Genomic DNA, 20,439 nt, shown 5'->3' on the forward strand with positions numbered 1-20,439 from the left:
TTTACCATAAGTAGTGCTTTCTTAGTGTAGAAAGAGTGAATTAAAATACTTACTAAAATGCAAAGGAAATGTCTAACCTCATGGAAAATCCCATACAATACACATGGACAGTTTTCAAACTTAGTTTGTCTATTCATTGTGTTATCACTCAATGACATCTGTAGAATCACATAGAATGAAGGTATATTGTACTAACTGGGTTGTCCTTAAAGAAAACCTATCGTTTGTTTTTATGCATTATGAACCAAACCCTCTTGAGAATGCTTTGGCTACACTAATGCAGAAGCATAGAAACATATCTTGTTTAATCCCTGAATTTATTGGTTTTGCTGAAAAAACAATTATAAAATTATGATAATGAGTCTCTGTTGCTCCTGTGGCTGCCTCAGCGTTTTCCGCTTAACCTAATTATGCACTGCTCTAGAGAATGATGTATTCACTGTGTTGTCCCTGACAGGTAGAAGTAATTCATTGTTGAACCACTCCCCAGCTGCCGTGTATGAGTCATCCAGCTCAGGTTGATTAGTCTTGTCTGGACAGTTCAGGAGGCTCTGTGTAATGTGTTTATGAACGGCAGCCAGCATGCAACTAAGCTTTTCCAAGTTCCTGAATTTTGTAATAGTTTTTTTGGCAAAATCACTCGGAGCAGGGACTAAACAATATATGTTTCTGCATCAGTGTAGCTGATGTTTGGTTCATAATGCATGAAAACAAATGGTAGATTTCTTTTACATATATATGTTTCTGAAAAATTATCTCAGAGTCTATGTTATGATTCTTGATATTTAAGATGAGGGTTTTCTCACTACTAATTTTAGAAAATCCGACAATTTTGAGCCTCAACAATCCCATGAATGCTACTGGTCACTGCTTTTTCATCTATATGGGACTTCCAACTTTCTCTAGCAGTCACATAAAAATCAATATAATGATAAGAAAACTATCCCCTAACAAAGTATTTTGGATGGAGCAGCACTGCGGTATACTGTTAAGTTAACCCAGGTGCGGGTGCAAACCTTAGTGGACCTGGTATCCAAAAAAAGAAGGCGATGCAGCAGTCCTGGTCTGCGATGTTTCAGCCCCTGCAATGTTTTTAGACAACTATTCGCTATACTTGGATGCAGAAACTTCCCATTTTAGAAAATATATAGTTTGTATAATGAAAAGTCTTTATTAATTTTTCAGTGTTTATTTGAATCTCTGCCTTCTGTCATTTTAAAGAAAGCTTCTATGTTTATTTCTGGTGGATAGAAATCTGTCAATGTTCACATGATGTCACATAGATCCACGGCTTGTTGTATCCCAGAGAATAATCAGAGCTGAGTGTTATAACGAGCGGTGCACTAGCGTTACCATCAACGGATTTCTATCTACTGGAAGTAAACATTCTGTATAATGACAGTGAGAAGAAATGTAAAAAAACTGTGAGGTATTGATAAAGAAAGCATATTGGAAAACTGTTTGACTTTTCAATTCAAAAAATAACGTTTATTTGCTGAAAAGGGATCGCCCCTTGAAATTGGTGTAAAAATTGTGCAGTTATGGACAATTTTGATGTGAAAAATGGTGCTATTACTGACTTGTGACTCCACAATCTGGAGTCCACAAACTGCAACAATGGGTCATATACACACATCGGAGTCATTTATCTTTAGTCTGAACATTTGTGCCTGTCTTTTATTTTCTGGTTATGGGCTTGTTTGATTTATGTTAGAGGGTGATATATGTTGCATGTTGGTTTTTGTGTGACTAGGAAATTATTAGAAACTGTAATGTCTCCTCTAAATGTGATCTTCTGCATGGTTATCATTCTGAACAGCTGTTACACCTGTGATGTACAGGTGGTCCCCTACTTAAAGGGAACCTGTCACCAGGAGACCCATTTTTAGCACTCCCCCAGTCCCCACAGAGCATAGTACATACACTGCCAAAGTGTTTTTGTATTAAAAATTGGTTTTACAGAAAACAAGATATGTTATATTGTACCTTTCATTAGCATCTGCTGTGTGACTAGGCAGTAGCCTATTGGTAGGGGCTGGAAAGGAGCAGTTCCCCCCACCCTTGGGGAACAGCTCCTCCATGTGACCTTTTCAAATATATGAAAACACCCATCACTGCTCCTCTACAGCTAATCCCGAGTGTTGGGAGTTATTCATATATTTGAAAATTTCACATCTTTCCCAAGGGTGGGGAGGAACTGCTCCTTTCCAGCCCCTCCCAATTGGCAACTGCCTAGTCACACAGCAGATGCTAATGACTTACATACGACCCCTACATACGACCCCTAGTTACAAATGGACTTCTGGATTTTGGTAATTTACTGTACTTTAGTCCTAGGCTACAATAAACAGCTTTAACAGTTATCAATGGTGCCTGTAATTAAGATTTATTGTTAATCCTGGTTCTTATGACAATCCAACATTTTTATTGGGGTTACAAGGATAAAGAATATGGTTCCGACTTGCATACAAACTCAATTTAAGAACTAACCTACAGAACCTATTTTGTATGTAACCCAGGGACTGCCTGTATATCTGTATTTCTGCAATACTAACATTACTGGCAAGTGTTTTATTTAACAGGGGAACATCTGTCATAAGTATAAAAAGGGGGCACAATACCTTAGACCCAGTTTATAGACCTTTTCTAACTTTTTCTACTTGCCTGACAAAGGGAGCACTAAAGTTCAAAATTCTTAGGCAACTACTTCTACATTTAAATGTATACATCTGAATTTTAAAGATATATGAGGTTCAACACCGATATCCTATGTAACAGTGAAGTTTGCTAGGTGAGTGGAAAAGTTACAAATATAAGATAAAAAAGAAACTAAAATAAATCAGCCCTATTGGGGGGGATTAACCAATGTGTCCCAGGTTCCGCCAGTTTCTAGCTGGAAAACACTAGTCTTTTGCTGCACCACATTTATCACTGTGTTGATTAATCCTGTCGGTTCTTACTTTAGACCTACTTTTAGTTGGTCTAAACTGTGCACCAGAATTTAGGCGCAAAACCTCTGAATTGTGGCGCAAGTGTGTCAATACATCCCCCCCATTGAGTCATTGCACCATAATGTTTTTTTTTCTTATTAATCAGAGGTTTGAGGAGTTAAGGTCTTTAGTGAATTTGAGACTTTTTTTAACAAAAGTTGAAAAAATTCTCGAAAGTTGCAAACATCTATAAGCTATCTCTAATCTATAGTTATCCTTCCTATTTCATCCAGAGGTTTGCATTGTAGACAAAGAAATAGGGGCACATTTACTAAGGACTTTGCTCCAGTTTTCTGATGGACTTTGCACGTTCTTTCTAGCTTTCAGCTCACACAGATATTTAAGAAGTGTCTGCACCACAAATGTGTCGCACGTGACTGTTTTGTGGCACGGCTGCACTAGCCATCATGCAACACTAATTAGGGGGTATCGGAAAGTGTGCCAGATTTAACATGCAAAGTCTGTTGCATGACCTATGTTAAATGTGCACCACAAAAACGTTGGTGAACTCTATTGAACCAGTTCTTAATGAATCTGTCGCACCCAGCATTATACACGGACAGAGCACTTTTAGTGCAGTTTCCTATATTCTCAGGAAATGTGCCGCATAATGTATGTCCAGATAAACCGAAGTCGAGAAATAGTATGATAGATATATACTCACCGGCCACTTTATTAGGTACACCTGTCCAACTGCTCGTTAACACTTAATTACTAATCAGCCAATCACATGCCGGCAACTCGGTGCATTTAGGCATGTAGACATGGTCAAGACAATCTCCTGCAGTTCAAACCGAGCATCAGTATGGGGAAGAAAGGTGATTTGAGTGCCTTTGAACGTGGCATGATTGTTGGTGCCAGAAGGGCTGGTCTGAGTATTTCAGAAACTGCTGATCTACTGGGATTTTCACGCACAACCATCTCTAGGGTTTAAAGAGAATGGTCCGAAAATGAAAAAACATCCAGTGAGCGGCAGTTCTGTGGGGGGAATGCACCTTGTTGAATCTATGCCACGAAGAATTGAGGCAGTTCTGAAGGCAAAAGGGGGTCCAACCCGTTACTAGCATGGTGTACCTAATACTGCCGGTGAGTGTACTAGAGTATGTATAGTCCCTATTACAGAAGAGACCTATTTAACCCTTGGATTCCTAATTTCGGAGAAACAGCCCTCACTGGCTTCCACCCCAATTGTAATCTTCTCCTGTATTAAGTGGCCCACTTATAGAACTAGCGACAGGGTACAGTCACAGATCGACAATTAGTCCAAGTAGGTATATATTAAATAAACAAATAACTTTTAAGGTGAATTCTGAGCCAGGTTTAACTTTCCCAACCCTTTCTTTTACTTTTTAACTTGATGCATGCAGCACAAAAATTTGCAAATATAGAAGTAAAAGATACATGAAAGGTAATTTAGGCACTAGCTAATCCCAATTAAAACATTCAACAGACTGACTACCCATATGTTTAACATGTAGTAAGTTTCCATATGGCTGTGTAAAGTTATATTATTTTCTACATACACTTTCTACAATGACCAGTTAGGCTCCAATGTGAAGGCTGGGGTATGACAGCCTGACAGGTTGCCCTGATGCAACTACCCTCCCCATCTGTTTCAGTTCTTTGTTATACCACTATGCTCTGCATTTCTGTAGTGCATTTCCTGACGGAATCTAACAAAATGTCTTTAGCAATTGTTGTGCAAATTTGTGCAGTCAATATGAGTAATAATGTTGTGAATTAACTTATTGTATTAATGCCCTCAAACACTGGAGACATGTTCTTGTGTTCATTGAACCCTAGACATTTAATAGAGATCTGAATAGGACACATTGTTCCTCCCATAGTAATATGCTGCTCATTGTATGCCACTGGGTATTAAAGTCTGCCCCCTCCTTTCCCAATCATATGTGCACCTGTTTGTTTCCTACCAGGCAGGCAATTCTGAGTAAAAATGAGAACAAAACTTATATATTCCCTATGCTGAATTTCTGATGCCTTGCCAGAGAATGTCTGTTTTTCAGAAAGTGGTCATTTATGGTGATGTTGAGATTTATTTCTCCTATTAAATTTTAGGTTGTTCAGAGTCTGTTCAGGGACGAGAAGCAAGCTTGGTTTAGAAGAGCTTATTCTGTTAGAGAAGTACATGAACGTATCCAGCTGTACAAATTTGGACGTCTTGTTGAGGCTGATAATATGTAATGGAATTACTGACATTGATTTGGCTGAATCAGAGCCAAGCGTACTAAAAAGGTAATTCATTTGGAAATGCAAATAACAATCTGCATTCTATACCACAGCTGGTTTACTGCAGTGATGGTCTGACTGGACAATGATCCTTGTGACCAGTAATTGTTCTGTCCTGTCCTGTCCTAAGCAATGATTATTTAGGCAAAATGCAGCACACCAAGAGCTAGTACCCAATTTCTTATAATGTTCTAAGATGTGATATATTACCTAGCCCTACACAGAATGCACACAATAACTGAGAGGTGTTGATGTTTTATTACAAACTAAAAGGGAAGCTGTCATCAGGATGACACATTTTATTTAAAGGAAACCTACCACTTCTGAAGGTAGGTATGAGATGCAAACACCGGGCACCAGCTCAGGGTGAGCTGGTGCCGGTGCTTAGTCTCGTTAGTGTTAAAACCGCGGTATTGCGGTTTTAACACTTTTTAAACTTTATAGCAGAAACTGCTTCGGTGCTTCGGCGCGGTTTTAACACTAACGAGACTAAGCACCGGCACCAGCTCACCCTGAGCTGGTGCCCGGTGTTTGCATCTCATACCTACCTTCAGAAGTGGTAGGTTTCCTTTAATGTCTGATTCCCATAAGCTTTATAATACTATTACCCAATCTGATTTTTTAAATTAACATTAATGGTTCCACTTACTTTTAAAAGTTCATAAAAATATACCTGGCAATTCACGGGGTGTTCATGTGTAATCATCATTTCCTCCTCTCTTCTTTTCTAGCTCTCTCCCTCTTTCCCCTCCCTCCTGCAGACATGAGCTGACAGTGACAGTTTGCTGGCCAGGGAGCCATGTATACTTTAATATACTTTTAAGAGTGAGTAGAAGCAGTAATGTTAATGGTAAAAGCAGATTGGGAATTAGTGTAAAAATGTGTGAATCTGTCATTAGTTGAAAATATGTGATCCTGACGACAAGTTATTTTTTTAAATTTTTGCTATCCAGAGCCACAAAATAGCATCTGCAATAAACAGTCACTTTGATGTGTAATGAACCAATTGGAGGAATAATCTTATTGCTGAATCAAGTTTTTTTTAATAAGACATAGCCTTTATTTTCAAATCTGGTCTTTAAAGGAAGAATATTAGGGTCAATTCCCCTCTTTTTCCTTCCTCTGGTATGGCTTGCATTGCCACACTGTGAAGGAATGATGCTGATGTTGCCAATTAAAGGTGAAATAAATAGGCCTTATCTGATGTAGCCAATCCTGCTGTAAAAAAATTAATTCTTGAATAAAAAGACATCTGACAATAACAGCCATGACACAAGCATAACAGATCCCTAGATGCCTGCTGTAAGATTGCCTACAAGGTCACACTTTATTCCTTAAAAACTTGCAAAAATCAACACCTCAAGACAGAATCTACTAATATTGTATTCTGCTTTTTATAGCAAATATTTGAAGTTCTAAAAATTTAAATCAACTTCATGACCATAAAGAGTCTAAAATCATAATACTTTGTGCTATGAGTTAACGTGATCACCATAATTCTTGCAAGTACTGTTTGAGGCAATGTCAGATTTAATGTGGTTATATATGCATGCATGTCACTTGGGATCTGCAAAAGCAAAGACTTGCAGGGTTTAAAATAAAAATTATAACAATGAGAGCATGGAGATATTAGGCAGTGATTTAATTTGGTGTCAATGAAACGACACATGTTATGCGACAATTAAACCATGAAAAATTTACAGGTAAAGCTTCTGCAGGAGAACTTGTTATAAAGTCTCCAGATTGTTTGTAAAAAGAACCTTAAAAAAATTATTTCCATGTTAAATGAATCTACCATCAGAATCAAACCAAGGAAATTTATTTATAGATCCAAGCACCGTGACCGTGATAATCTTCATGTGATTCATGTTCCTTCTTCCTTATAACAAACACTTTTAAAATGACACTAATGAACCTGAGGGGCTACCCTAGCCCATCTGTATTCTGGCTTTAAAGACTGTTACACTGTCTTATCCTCCTCCTACTCCCTCACAGCAGGAAGTGCTAAAGAAGCTGGGGGAGGGGGAGGGGAGAGAGAGTAAAGTAAAGTAGTCTGTAAAGCCAGAACGCAGATGGGCTACAGTAGCCTCTCAGGCCTCATTAGCATAACTTTGAAAGTTGATTTTAGAAGGAAGGAGGCTATTGATAACAAATATAGGAATACTACAGTCACAGTGCTTGACTCTATGAGTAAGTGTCCCATGCTTGATTTTGGTGGTAGATTCCCCTTAAGTATCTTAGGCATACCACATGATATGTCAGAAATATCTGATTGGTGCAGACTTATCAGGGACGTTCTAGATAGCTGAGGTCTCAGGTTCTCCTTCTCAATAGCTTTAATGGAGTGGGGGAGAGAGCACTCTGCATTTATGCTGATGATGAAACAGAGGTCAGGGGACCTCTGTTCTCAAAACAGGTCCATTTTAGAGGAAGTGTAAACACTTATCCTGTAGATATGTGGTAATTAGTTTAGAGAGCGAAAAAGAGCACATACTGAATCTGCTCCACTTTCCATTTTATGCATTGCTCTGGTACTTTCAGTGTACAGTGCAATGCCTAACCAGAAATTTCAAAGTGCCACTGAAAATGGTTCATCCAATGAGTGCCCAATTGGACCACAGAACTTCACCTCTTTTTTCTAGGTGACTTTACTTCCTGTGTTTTGCTCTGTTACATGGCGGCCACTCATTGGATGAAACGGGTCCCATGAGCCTGCAGTACTTCCAGTCCGAAAATCGTAAATACATGAGCAGTCAGGGGGTAGCAATTGCAGTTGCAGAGGGTTTGACTTCGGCGGGGCCAAGGTATGGAGGGGGTCATTCATGATTGGAGGCTTCACATTTCATAAATGGCTGGAGGATTTTTCCTTAATAAGGGTGGGCTGCTGGACACTAAATATGCAAATGCACTGCTGGACAGTGTATATATGACATATTAGCATGTTGCTGTGTGCATATGTCTGTGTAGCATATATACGGTATGCATTCTCAAGTGTAATGTGCTGGATGGGGTGACAATATGAGTTTAGGTATATGAGGCAATAATCCAAAGTTTGCAATGGGACCCACTGGTGTCTCCTTACGCCAATGGGAGCAATGCTGGAACTGGACTTGGACTGAAGTAAGTATGTGTTCTTTTTCTGTCCCACCAGGACCCTTGGGGGTTTTTCATATCATGGAAAAACCTTTCAAGTTTATTAATTAGAATTATTATCCTATTAATGATATTAAAAACAGCATCAAATGTTTTATAGGATAATGAAGCTTTGGGATTCTGTCTAAACAAGTCTGTATCAGGGTCTTCTAACTTTCATGCATCTTTAAAAGTAGTAGTTTTTGGGGTATATTAACCTTTTAGACTCTAGAACGTATTATCATTATCTTTTGCACAGTAATATCTCTCTATGGTTTGCAAACTCATTTTACAAGAAATCTTTTAATGGTTCTTGAGAATTCTCATGGTTACCTAATAAATAATAACCAGTAATAAGTAAGTGATTTGGTAAGTAAGTAACAGTTTTCAATTACTGAAAAGTGTCTCTTTACTGCTGTCAGCATTATATCAGTACTAATTACCATACATTAGCAAACACCTACATATGCACATATCCATCACTGTGTAGAATCAGCATGACCAATGAAATGTGCTCTTTAATAACAAAACCTTTGCCTGTAAGGGCATATATTATTAAATTGCCATAGTTCAGGAGAAATGCAGTCATAGCATCTGTGTCTGTCACTTGACACAAAGCTGGCACGTACAGAGAACCCAGCAATCTGCTGATCAATAATTTTCTGGAACTTTTTTTGTCACTTCAACTCTTGTGAATATATTTTTCAGCACTTGATGCTTGCTCTTACCTGCTGATTCCCACTCTCACATCTCGGTATGGTACATCCCCTGCTAATGCTGACTGAAGAAAAAACAATTCGCCATACAGTTTCATGTTTAAAAGAGGATTGTTCTGTTGAACGGCAGCCAGAAGTGTCTCTGCATTACTCTTAGTGAATGTTCAATGTAACCTAGTTACACACAGCTATGCATGGCACATTGGATTAGCAGGAGCCCCTAAAAAGCTTCAAGCACACCTCAGGACAAAAATAAAACTTGACAATGCTCCTGAATCGATATATGCAGTAACTGTGCTCAATACTTTAACCAACCAATTATTAAGCTAAGTCTGCAATGGGAAAACGTTAGGCCTTTTACCAGTGCAGTCAATCTGGCTGATCTCCTGGAGGTAGTGACTGGTCGCAGTGTTAGTCATTGGGTGCTATTGATAGGGAAAAAGTAGATAATCTTTGTAGCAATGAATCTTTGTCAAAGTATGAGTTAAAGACCCCTATACAAGGCTACACATACCATATGTGTAGGTCTGTCTGATATACAACTTTAGGCAGAAGCTGAGAAAATTGTAGGACTAGATCCTACAGTACTTGAAACAGTTTTGCAACCATTACAATGAAAATGTTTATTGAAAATGTAAAAGTGGATATACAGTGCAGTCTTTTCTCTGTTTATATTCTACTTATAAAGAAGATGACTAAGGAAAACTAATTCCATTGCAAATACATTTACTAATAATGTCTTCCCAGGTTTAGGTCCACTGACAGCAAATCTGGCATGTTAAGATTGAACATGGTGGAAACATGGCCAGGCTAAGTTATATGTGTCCTACTCCATCCATAATCTTTGGTTTGCAGGATCTCATGTTCAGACTTCTTGAGAGGGATACATTTTCTTTTATCATTCATTATTTTAAGATCAAATGATGAGGTTCTAAAGCAGCATTGATCAAACGCAAGAAAGATCAAATGCTGAAGTCTGAAGATGAACTGCTGAAACTGCTGTACTATACAAAACAATACTGGAGATGAACTGAAGAACTCAAAGTGTGCTTTCTTCTAAGTCTCAGTGACCACAGGAATTATAAAGGTTTTGATGCTGCAATCATTTGTGGTGGACAGGTAATCCCTAATTAACTTTTGGTAATGTAGAGTGGAAATCAATACAAGATGTATAAGATACACTAACTTATTATAAGTTATTGCCACTTTATCTTATTGCACGTTGGGTATATCTAATGGACGTTATATTTAGAATATTGTTGTAGCTATGGCTGATGCTCTGTGTATTAATGAAATGTAGTATCTATCCTCAATCTGCATCAGCAAGTTACTAAATGTTGATTAACCTTAGCAGACCAAAGGCATTTAGTAGCCTCATGTGGGAACAGAATGATCCCAACATACAGGAAAAATATATAATTCATTATTAGGAGAGTGAATGTAGTATTGATTATTACTAGTTGGTTTTGCACAGGGGATTCTGTAAGGAATATTGAATTGGTAGTTTATGAACTTTCTTACATTCTGACAGTTCTTTGCTTTAAGTCTTTGAATGTCAGTACAAAGTGATGTTCATATGATAGAAATTGAAGATGTAGCAGTGCAAAAATCATGCTTTTGGAGTGCCTGTAGTTTTACATAAAATGTCAGCAGGACTGGATGGAAGTTTGATGTTTTGTGCAAAACATATGATGGGGACCACCTCCCTAGCTCCAATGTTACATGATGCATAACTTAATTAAGGATTAGAAAATATATGGTGTTATATCTGGTTGTATTGTTCAGCTTCATTGAGCTGGGAACATATTTGTATTAGCCAGGAACAATATATATTGTTAGCAGGTCCTCCATCAATCGGTGTTCCAGTAAATAAATGGAGCTAGAGGTATCTGAAAGCAATCTATTCCACTTTCTTCATTGCAGCAAGCCCACATGCTGATATTGTTATCATTGATTATTGTTATTACTTATTCATTTAAAGAGCACTATTACTTCCAGAAACACAAGTACAGATATAAACACGCAAATTAGAGTGAACTGGCACAACTGGACCCTGCCCATGAGCCCCCACATTCTAGAATTCAGTAACTAGTACATATAGATAGGGCTAAAGCAAAAGTACGGCAGCAATAATTATTATTAACATGTAAAACCCTGTAAGTTCTGTCTCTAGAGCCTTACTACTGTTTTTCCCCTACCCATAATCTGGCTTTAGATATTAAATGAACTAAAATGGTGAGTAAAGGAGTCTAAAAGGGCATGCATACATTTATTAAAGCGTAACTCTGAAGTTACCTGGCCAAAAATAGTTTTAGAAGAGCTGTAGAGAGCATTTAATGAAAGCTTACCAAGAAGAATGTATATATGAGGATGGAGTGCCATCTCCTTATACCAGGGGAAATATGTGAGACCGCTGTTCACACAGGGTGCTTTCCGGGTCATGACGCAATATTCATGTGCGCGTCTTGCATAAATGCTAACCAGATACCGCCACCTTTGGGGTGCTCAATCATCTGATTGGACATCTGTCCAAACACGCAGCACAGTGTTACCATACACTTCAGTCTGCTGCAGATATACGAATCCAAAAGTCTTACCCATCACTTCCGGGGTTCTAGCTCAAGTTTTTTAGAATAACATGTCAAGGCAACCAGGCCGGCCATGCGGAGCTCACTCACGCCTGCACTTAGACACTTTTCCAGGTACGGCCATGGATAAAATGGCACGGGCCCGATCACAACAAGTTGATACAAAGATATGTAGGGGCTACCTTTATCAAAAAGCCCTAATGGATAAAAAGCATTTTTTCAGAGGGAATAAAGAGAGGAGATAAAGGGTATTAGTTGTTAGTACGTTAGAAGATACATATATGCTTGCACCAGACATCATAATAATAATGTTCCATATATAATGTCAGACAAAACATGCATAATTGTACATTAAATCCTCTAGGTGCTACTGTGTTCAACAGATAAATCCATCTCGCTTCTCTTTGTCCCAGTTCCCTCCCCTTTGTGGTAAAGGTATCAGTTCGATCCCTGTAAACTTCAAAACGGAAGCTTGTCCAGAAGCTTCAATTCTGAAGCTTGTCAAGATTTGTAGCACTCGCCAATATTTCTCAATCAGTGTGTTGTCATAGTTATAGCCATAAGATTTCCAGGCATGAGTCATGTGTCCAGGGATTTATACTGTGCCAGATTTGTTTTTTGTCCTCCATTAACCAATATTACAGGATGAACATTATAGCCTGAAGTAGACTAGTGTCATTAAGCTTTAAAAACTAAAATATGGTAGAATATGAAAGAATATGCCTAAATTTGCAATACATTTAGTGCTGTGTCTATTATAAAGAATGCATAAGGTGAATAAGAAGCAACTTTGAAAATACCTTTGATTACATCTAATATAAGCTTGTTTTAATTGGTCTCTGTGGTTACAGACTACCAAGAGACACTGAGGGAGATTTAATCAGAAATGTCTGAGGTAAAACTGTTCTAGTTGCCCATGGCAACCAATCAGAGCTCAGATTCCATTTTATAAACTGCTGTGAGAAAATGAAAGCTGAGCTCTGATTGGTTTCCATGGGCAACTAGAACAGTTTTACCTCAGACACTTGTGATAAATCTCCCCCACTGTCTCTTGTCTGATCCTTAACTAATCTCAAGCAAAGTACCAATTCAACTTGGATGGTAAAATATATGGGCAACTTTCAATTCTTTTGGCATGGGAATGGTAAGAGAGACATTTTCTGGTGGGTGGACAGCCCAGAGACTCATTTATTTAGTAGGAAATACCTAGGCAACTGGTCAAGAAGCACACAAAAGGTTGCTCATTCTGTGGCCAACAAAAGGCTCAGATAACTATTATTTGCTGTTCAGTGTGACAAGCTAAAATCCCACTCTCACAGTGATATGTTAGAGGTGAAAGGAAACATTTTGCTTGGTACAAATGTGACATTTGGCTTTTTAAGGTACCATGAAGACCTTTTAACTCAAAGATGCTGGTGGTCCTAGCAAGAAAAGGATGTTTTTGTATACACCACCGACCAAAATTCCTTAGAGATGACTTGTTTGTAGTTGAAGTTCACTTTAAAAGAAATTATCATATGAAAATATTATAGTCCTTTTGCTTCCAACACAGAAATCTTTTTCAGTGATATGGTGCTTAGAGCACTGAGCTGCATCAATTATTAAGCTACGGCCCTTTCTAGCAAAATAGGATTTAGAATATAAAAACAGTGCACATGATGATTTTCAATTATATTGTTTTTTCAAGTATTTTGATAAGAGGATTACTGTTAATAAAACCAAGATAAGTGTTAAACTGTGACAATTAACAGTGTTTCAACCATACCATTACAAGAGTTACAGTCTTAATCCGCAAATAAAAGAGCAGAAAGTGGTTTAAGGGGATTTATCTCTTCTGAGATGAATAACCAGCATTGGATTATGAGTTTGCTGACAGAATGGTGCCTAAGCAGTGAATAAAACTGATGTAGTATGTGAGCATATAAACAGTTAGAAGACAATTCATAGCATTCTCTGAAATGATTACTTTTCCCCCTATCCATAAAATACGTAATAAATGTGGGGGGATCTGACTCTGGGGACCTATGCAATCGATGAAACATGGGACCACAAATCCCTCTGAGCTCCAATATATAGCAGACAAGTTAGATCTATGCTCCATTGTGCTAGCACAACCTACAGGATGAGACAATGCCAAATGCCTGTAATACAGCGCAGCTGAGAGAGACTTGTGGTTTCCTGATGGGCCAGTTACTAGGGGCCCCAGCACATAAAACCCCAACCATTGTGCATAAGGGATAAATGTTACTTATGGGTTGTCCCGCACAAAAACTATCTCAAAGTAATTGAACATTATGTCACCTCTGTCCATACTTCTAGAATTGACTTCAAAATCTTCATGCAAAAGCATGACTGTGGATGATACTGATGCTTCTGCTTATTGTGCATCAGGTGTAGAGTGCAGAGCCGATACAAGGGTTTCCTAAGATCATCCTAAGATCATTTAAGATCATTGTTTATGGCAGTTTATTTGGCTTTCCAGTGAACTTTATTTTTAAGGAAAGTTAAAGTTAAGGGAATTAAACTTTACAGTTCCCTTTGGGTTGGTCCATACCTACTGCTGCATCTGCTTTCTTCATTCTACTTATTTTAATGAGATGTCATTTATATTGTAAGGGACAATTTTGGGTAGTGCTGGTTAGCTAATTTGCATAGATACAATGGGGCACATTTACTAGGGGCTTTGTGCCGCACTTTTGTCGGACTGTGCACGTTCTTCTAAGCTGAAGTGACTTGCACAGGTATTTAAGAAGGGTCTGCGCAGAGACCCTTTTGTGAAGCAGCTGCCATGTTCCACATTAGGGGGTATGCCTAGATGATTGTGCACAGTCCGACAAAAGTGCAGCACAAAGCCCTAAGTAAATGTGCCCCATTGTGCCCCCATGTGTGAATATTTTCTAAAATAAAAAAACAGCAAAGAAACATCTGGAAATATTATATTAAGCAAGTTATACTAAGCCTATGTCTAGTACTCTAGTATTATAAACTTTTTTCTTTTCATAAAGCACTTGAGAGGGCTCAGAATGACTAATGCTAGCACAACTACTATACCCACAGGGTCCAAAGCAATAGTCTGCTTGGAGAATCTTGAACTGGGCAACGGGGGACCACTTTATAGGATGATGAGGAAGGTGGTTTTACTTTTGAGACACAGCAGAACAAACCTACCTCCTTTAGTTTTCACCTTAAAATCTGAGATTTATTCTTGTACTGGGCAAGTGAGTTTGTTCAGAGATACCCAACATTGATGGTCCTTCATTAAAACTTTCAGAGGAGGGCTTTAAACACTAACCAGAACTGAGAGAATATTCCACATCAGTCCTGCTAGCTTTTACTAAGGAACCAAAGGAATATTTTAATAAACAAAAAGTACATTAAGTTGGAGTATTTTTTTTACCTGCTAGTTATTTATGCCAAAATTTATCAACACGTCACAAGCATAAGCATATTGAAAAATGTGGCGCACATTACATACAAACTTACACAATATAATAAAGACATGATTCAAGGATTTCTATGCTTTGTATTACTTATTGAGGTTGTCAAAGGATCTGCAAATTATGTCACAATTTTGCATAAAAATGTCCATGAGATCATAAGAAATTACTGTTTTATTCAATACAGTATCCAGGTGGAGTGTACTAGCAACAATGTGATATTCAATGTTTGAAATGTTGCACTTGATGAATGCAGTGCATTCTTGTGCACTACAGTAAGGCCTCAATTCACACGACCATGTACTCTCTCTCGGACCGGATCCCGGAGCACTCCTGACTGCTCCCCTCTCAATTGAAAACCAAGCGATGTGGTGAGACATAGGCCCACATTTATCAAAACTAGTGCAAACTGCCCTAGGCCAGAGTGTGCCAAAACTGGCACACAGTCTTCATTAATCTGGTGCACATTTTTTCTGTCTTGTAGGACACAGCGGTGCCATGACACAAAACTGATGCAGACACTTTATAAACACATGTGCAAGCAGTTTGCACGTTTTTTTCAGTGCAAAATCAGACAGAAAACTGGTGCAAACACTTTAATAAATGTGGGCCATAGTGTGCAAATCGCACCATGACTGGATGCTATAGACCTCTATAAGGACCCTGATCTGGTTGAAAGTACCTGGTAAGCTATTGTGTTGTACATGTGGCAAACCAAAGAAGAACATGATGAGTACTTTCTTTTTTGATAACTATATTAGAACTTTGATACCATTATAGTGGCGAACGGACATCATCTACAGTCAAAGTTCATGGTCTAAATAACTACCAATCTGACTCTAATTAGGTTATTTTACTGGACTAAGTAAATCTGACAATTTATGAAATAAAATATTTATCACATTCTTTATTGTATTAATGTTTCCGTGTTTATGTATATTTGTTATTCCTCTAGAAAGAAAGGGATGTTTCCCAAGAAAACTAACATGGAAAATCAATGACTGCTGCCTATTTTTAAGTCCAGTTACTGCACACTATGAGGAAGTATATTACCATTAGGAAGTATTGACTTCCATGTGTAATTACTCTTTTGGAAAGCTTAGTCTAATCTGAGAAAGCAATGTGGTGTGTTAAGAAATGTGAAATAGATGAAAGGTTTATAGCATTAGCATTTTTGCATAACTAGATCAGAAATTCTGCGCAAAAGTGAAAAAGACTGTTTCTTTGTTCCAATGTAGCAACACAAGGAACAGCGTCTTTTTCAAAACAGCAACCTCTCCAAAGTCTTTGTTCTGTAAGAAAAAGACCTGACTCCCTAAGTTGTGTATGAGCAAGCTCAGCAGAGGCATCAGTGTGTGAATGGGCACTTGGCACAGGACGCTTTGTGTGCCCCCTCTCTGTGCCAGTAGACTCTTTTAGAACAGTGAATCTGCTTCAAAGAGATGCTGTGACATGATCACCCTGAGCAAGTACCCAGTCCTCTTCTATTCACAGAACCAACTGCATCGCTGCTTTGTACTGTATTCAGATGGGTCCTCTGCCTTTACAAATGAAAAGGGACAACCTCATTGATACCTTGTTAGAGGGTGTGTTGGAAATACAAAACAGATACCCTTTGCAATTTCCCTGCAGCTATTTGAAATGAATCCAATTAATAATCTGGATTTCTGCAGAGAAGTAAAGGAAAACTTTCTCATTAATTTCTGCCTTGGAGCTGGGTTTCATAGTCAAAAGCACATATATACATAAAAGAAAGTAATGAAGTGCTTATTTGATTTAAGTACAGTACACATATAACAAGCAATTCCGTTCTGAAATATCTGAGTCTCCAATGTAATAGGATGTAATTTAAGTGGGATATCTGCTCCCTAACATCCCCTCCAGCAAAGAAACATTTTTAATCCCAATTAGTATTTCAGGGGAAGTGTTTTCTCCCTTCTCAGCATAGTAAATCGACATTATGTGTACATGAATAGAAAACAATCAGCCTCATTATTCAAGCGTGGGAGAGATAACAGTAGCAACCTTTTCCATCATGCTGTCACAAAAGGTGAGAAGGAAATTAAACCCAAAGAAGAAAAAAACTGGATGGACAGAGAAGTCTCTTTACTGTCTTATTAAAGAATCCAGAGCTGCATAGTTCTTGGGTTATTAACCGAGTCAGTTTATCAAGTTTTCCCTACTAGGAGAACTAAACTTTCTAAGAGATGGGTGGCATGTACAGTAGACCAGTACACAAAGGCACACATGCACCTGTAAGCTTCAGAGTTTCATAGTCTAATAGAGCAATTACGCATTTGGTGTATTTTTTGAGTTAGATATAGTAAGGCTGAAGTTGGCATTTGGTCATCATAATGATATTACAATTTTCTTGTTGTAATGTGGCTAAATGAGCTACATACATTCAGTCAAATTAGACACCTGTCACAATGTGTGCACCTCGCTTTTCTCCTAAGCACATCTATATATCATGAGAGCTTTCCTGAATAACATGGTTATTCACAGTTAAATGACTTCACATAATAGACAAGATGCAGTCAGATTTCTCTATTATAATAAATTTCTAAAAATATCTTATACATTACACACATAATAGGAACACCAAATATAACTGTACATACTATGAGTCCTCTTTACAAGCTGTCAGGCAAGGTGATTGATCGAGCACTCTGCTTGCAGTGTTGAAAACCCTTGTCATAAGTCTCTGTGTATCTTATAATATAAGTTACACAGTAAGCTTAGACAATGTTCAGGTGTAGAGGGCAACATACTTCACATTATTTGTGATATTTCAATGGTGTCACATAAGGCTGCAATTAACTAATATTTAAAGGTACTAACAAATTCATCTCTGCTACATGTGCAAACACAATCAAACATGCTTTTCTTTAGCCATCGTCTCAAAAACCTAATTTCAAACCACAATTGTATCCAAGTGCATATCCATAGCATATCAGAAATTAGAACATCATACCTCTTTCCTATGGACTGAACTCTTAGGGATTCCTTAGGACGTGTCAGCCGCTGTAAAAGAAACAGTGCAGCACATCAGCCATTTTTTTACTCCTTAGAGTCCAATTTTCATTTGTGATTCAGGCAACTTTCACTGAGAAGTGAAGAACACAATTTTCAAAAGACACACCAATCAGAGTCTGGCCGTCCTCCCTCCTCCTTCCTCCCTCCCCCCAAACTGATTCAATGAACAAGCCCTGAAAGCCTTGCGTAAGAAGTCATTCACAAGTAAAATTCTGCAAATACACTGGCTGCTCTCACTGCCAATACAAAAGGCAGCGGTACAATTTGTAATATGTAAAAGAAAAAACACATTGATCAAAAACAGTGATGCATCTGTTAGTAAAAATGGAAAAACAGCAAGAACAAAGAGGATTTTTCCAAATTGTGTCTGTAATATGAAGCAAGTTTCATTAGTCTCACAAACAACATGCATATGAGCTGTGATATAAGAGATCCCTTCACCTTCCTTACCGCTTCTCCCTATAATTGGACGCTCTATGTACCTAATTAGAAGCTACAGTCTTTTAATGTCGCATTTCCTTTTATGCAAATAAACAATGCATCTGGGTTGGCCTATTAAATCATTATTAATTAGGAATTACTGTACTCCCGGAGAACGCTGTCATTATTGGAAGCTGCTTCATTTTTCTTTTGCTGTAGGCTGCCGACAGGCTTCTAATTGTGAAGAGATTATAGTGTTGATACTTGGCTGCCATCTGATCAGTAAGTTTTATGAGTGAAACTTATTGGGTCTTTAATCCTGATGAGTCATGAGGACGAGAAGATACAATTCTGTGGCGTCTTGTCCTCCTGGGGAAAGCAGAAGTCAGGTTTTGTTTGCTGTGCAGTATTTAATATACCTCTGATTAATTCTATTTCTTAATTAGCTGCTTCCCGTACACAAGAGAAATGGATTTTATTGCACGTTTCAAGTACATGAAATCATTTGTTACATAGATGATGAGGAGGATTCTGCCATGAGCCATTTGTTCTCAGGTTTCAGATCAAACCATCTGGCCTGGTCCTAATACAGGTGTTGGACATCTACAATATGTATATGAAGGTGTGGTTTGCCTTTTCATATTCTAGATAAATACTGATGGCAGTGTTGAGAGGTTTTATGGCCAGCTTTCCACACATCCTGAAGGGTAAAAACTGTACATTATGCAGTATTTGCTATGGCTTATTCACAATAGGGGGGGGGGGGGACTTATCAATGTGTCCCAGGTTCCGTCAGTTTAGTGGAGGAAAACCCTAGTAATTTTCTATGCCAGATTTATCACTGTGTTAATGAATCTGGTGCAGGATAAGACTGTCGGTTTCCAGTTTAGACCTACTTTAAAGTGGTCTATTCAAATAGGCCATGTCCCTTTTCCAAAGGCCACGCCCTCTCATTCGGACAAGTCGGAAAATGGCTAAAAACAGGTCTAAAAAGCCTTGATAAATATGGTGAAAAGCTTTTCACACTGGGGGTCATATACTAAGGGCCAGAATCACGTTTTTCCATCAGGCTACCCAAATACTACCGTTTTGCACTGATTTTCCCTGAATCGCCCCAAGTTTTTGGTGCACGCGATCGGATTGTGGTGCATCGGCGCTGACATGCACACCATGGAAACCGGGGGGGGGGGGTGTGTGCCCGTAAGAAAACCCGATGGATTCGGAAAAACCGTCGTATTTAAAAAAAAAGTGTAGCTTGACATGTGCTTACCTGCACCCAGGATAGCTTGGTGAACTCCAGTGAACTCCAACGGACTCCAGCGCAGCAGCAACACCTGGTAGACATCGGGCACACTACCTTAGTGAATCGCTGGCAGACCCAAATCCTCCACAGAGAATGTGCCGCTGGATGGCGACAGGACCGGTTGAGTAAATCTGCCCCACTTTGTTTTAGGTGCAAAACCAACAGAATTGTGGCGCAAGTGTGTTAATACATCCCCCCCATTATGTTATAGATGTAATACAGAACCTATGGAATGCTAGTGGTCTATGGTATTGTACTTGCTTGTAACTTCATGTAAAACTGCTGTTTACTGAGGTGGTTATCTTATGGAGTTAGAACAATCATACCATATTTAATCAAATGCAGTACTTTACATTAATCAATTCTGCAGGGGAGAATATGTTGAAATGTAGCATATTATAGACAGCAGTATTATATAATGGAAAATGGAGTCCAGCTTTTACATGCTTAAATGTAAGATGTTTGTAGCCTTAGGGTGTTTTATAAGTTCCACAAAGCTCCATGATGCGATGCCTATAACTTTTCGAAAAATGCACTGATTTCAACCATAATAGTATTTTTTCTGTCAAT

General features: G+C 38.4%; 1 protein-coding gene across 6 annotated transcripts in view; it reads right to left on the minus strand.

Annotated features, from left to right (window-relative positions):
- Positions 1–20,439, minus strand: part of CDH20 (cadherin 20) — a 328,467-nt gene that overhangs the window by 88,769 nt on the left and 219,259 nt on the right. For 5 of the 6 annotated variants that reach the window (XM_072152733.1, XM_072152732.1, XM_072152737.1 and 2 more), the window contains one exon: positions 18,085–18,134. The exons of the other annotated variant lie outside the window; for it this stretch is intronic. The gene's annotated coding sequence lies outside the window, so the exon portion shown is untranslated. The remainder of the gene's footprint in view (positions 1–18,084; positions 18,135–20,439) is intronic. 6 annotated transcript variants of the gene reach the window in all.

The sequence above is a fragment of the Engystomops pustulosus genome, chromosome 5, assembly GCF_040894005.1.
Source record: "Engystomops pustulosus chromosome 5, aEngPut4.maternal, whole genome shotgun sequence".
NCBI lineage: Eukaryota > Metazoa > Chordata > Amphibia > Anura > Leptodactylidae > Engystomops > Engystomops pustulosus.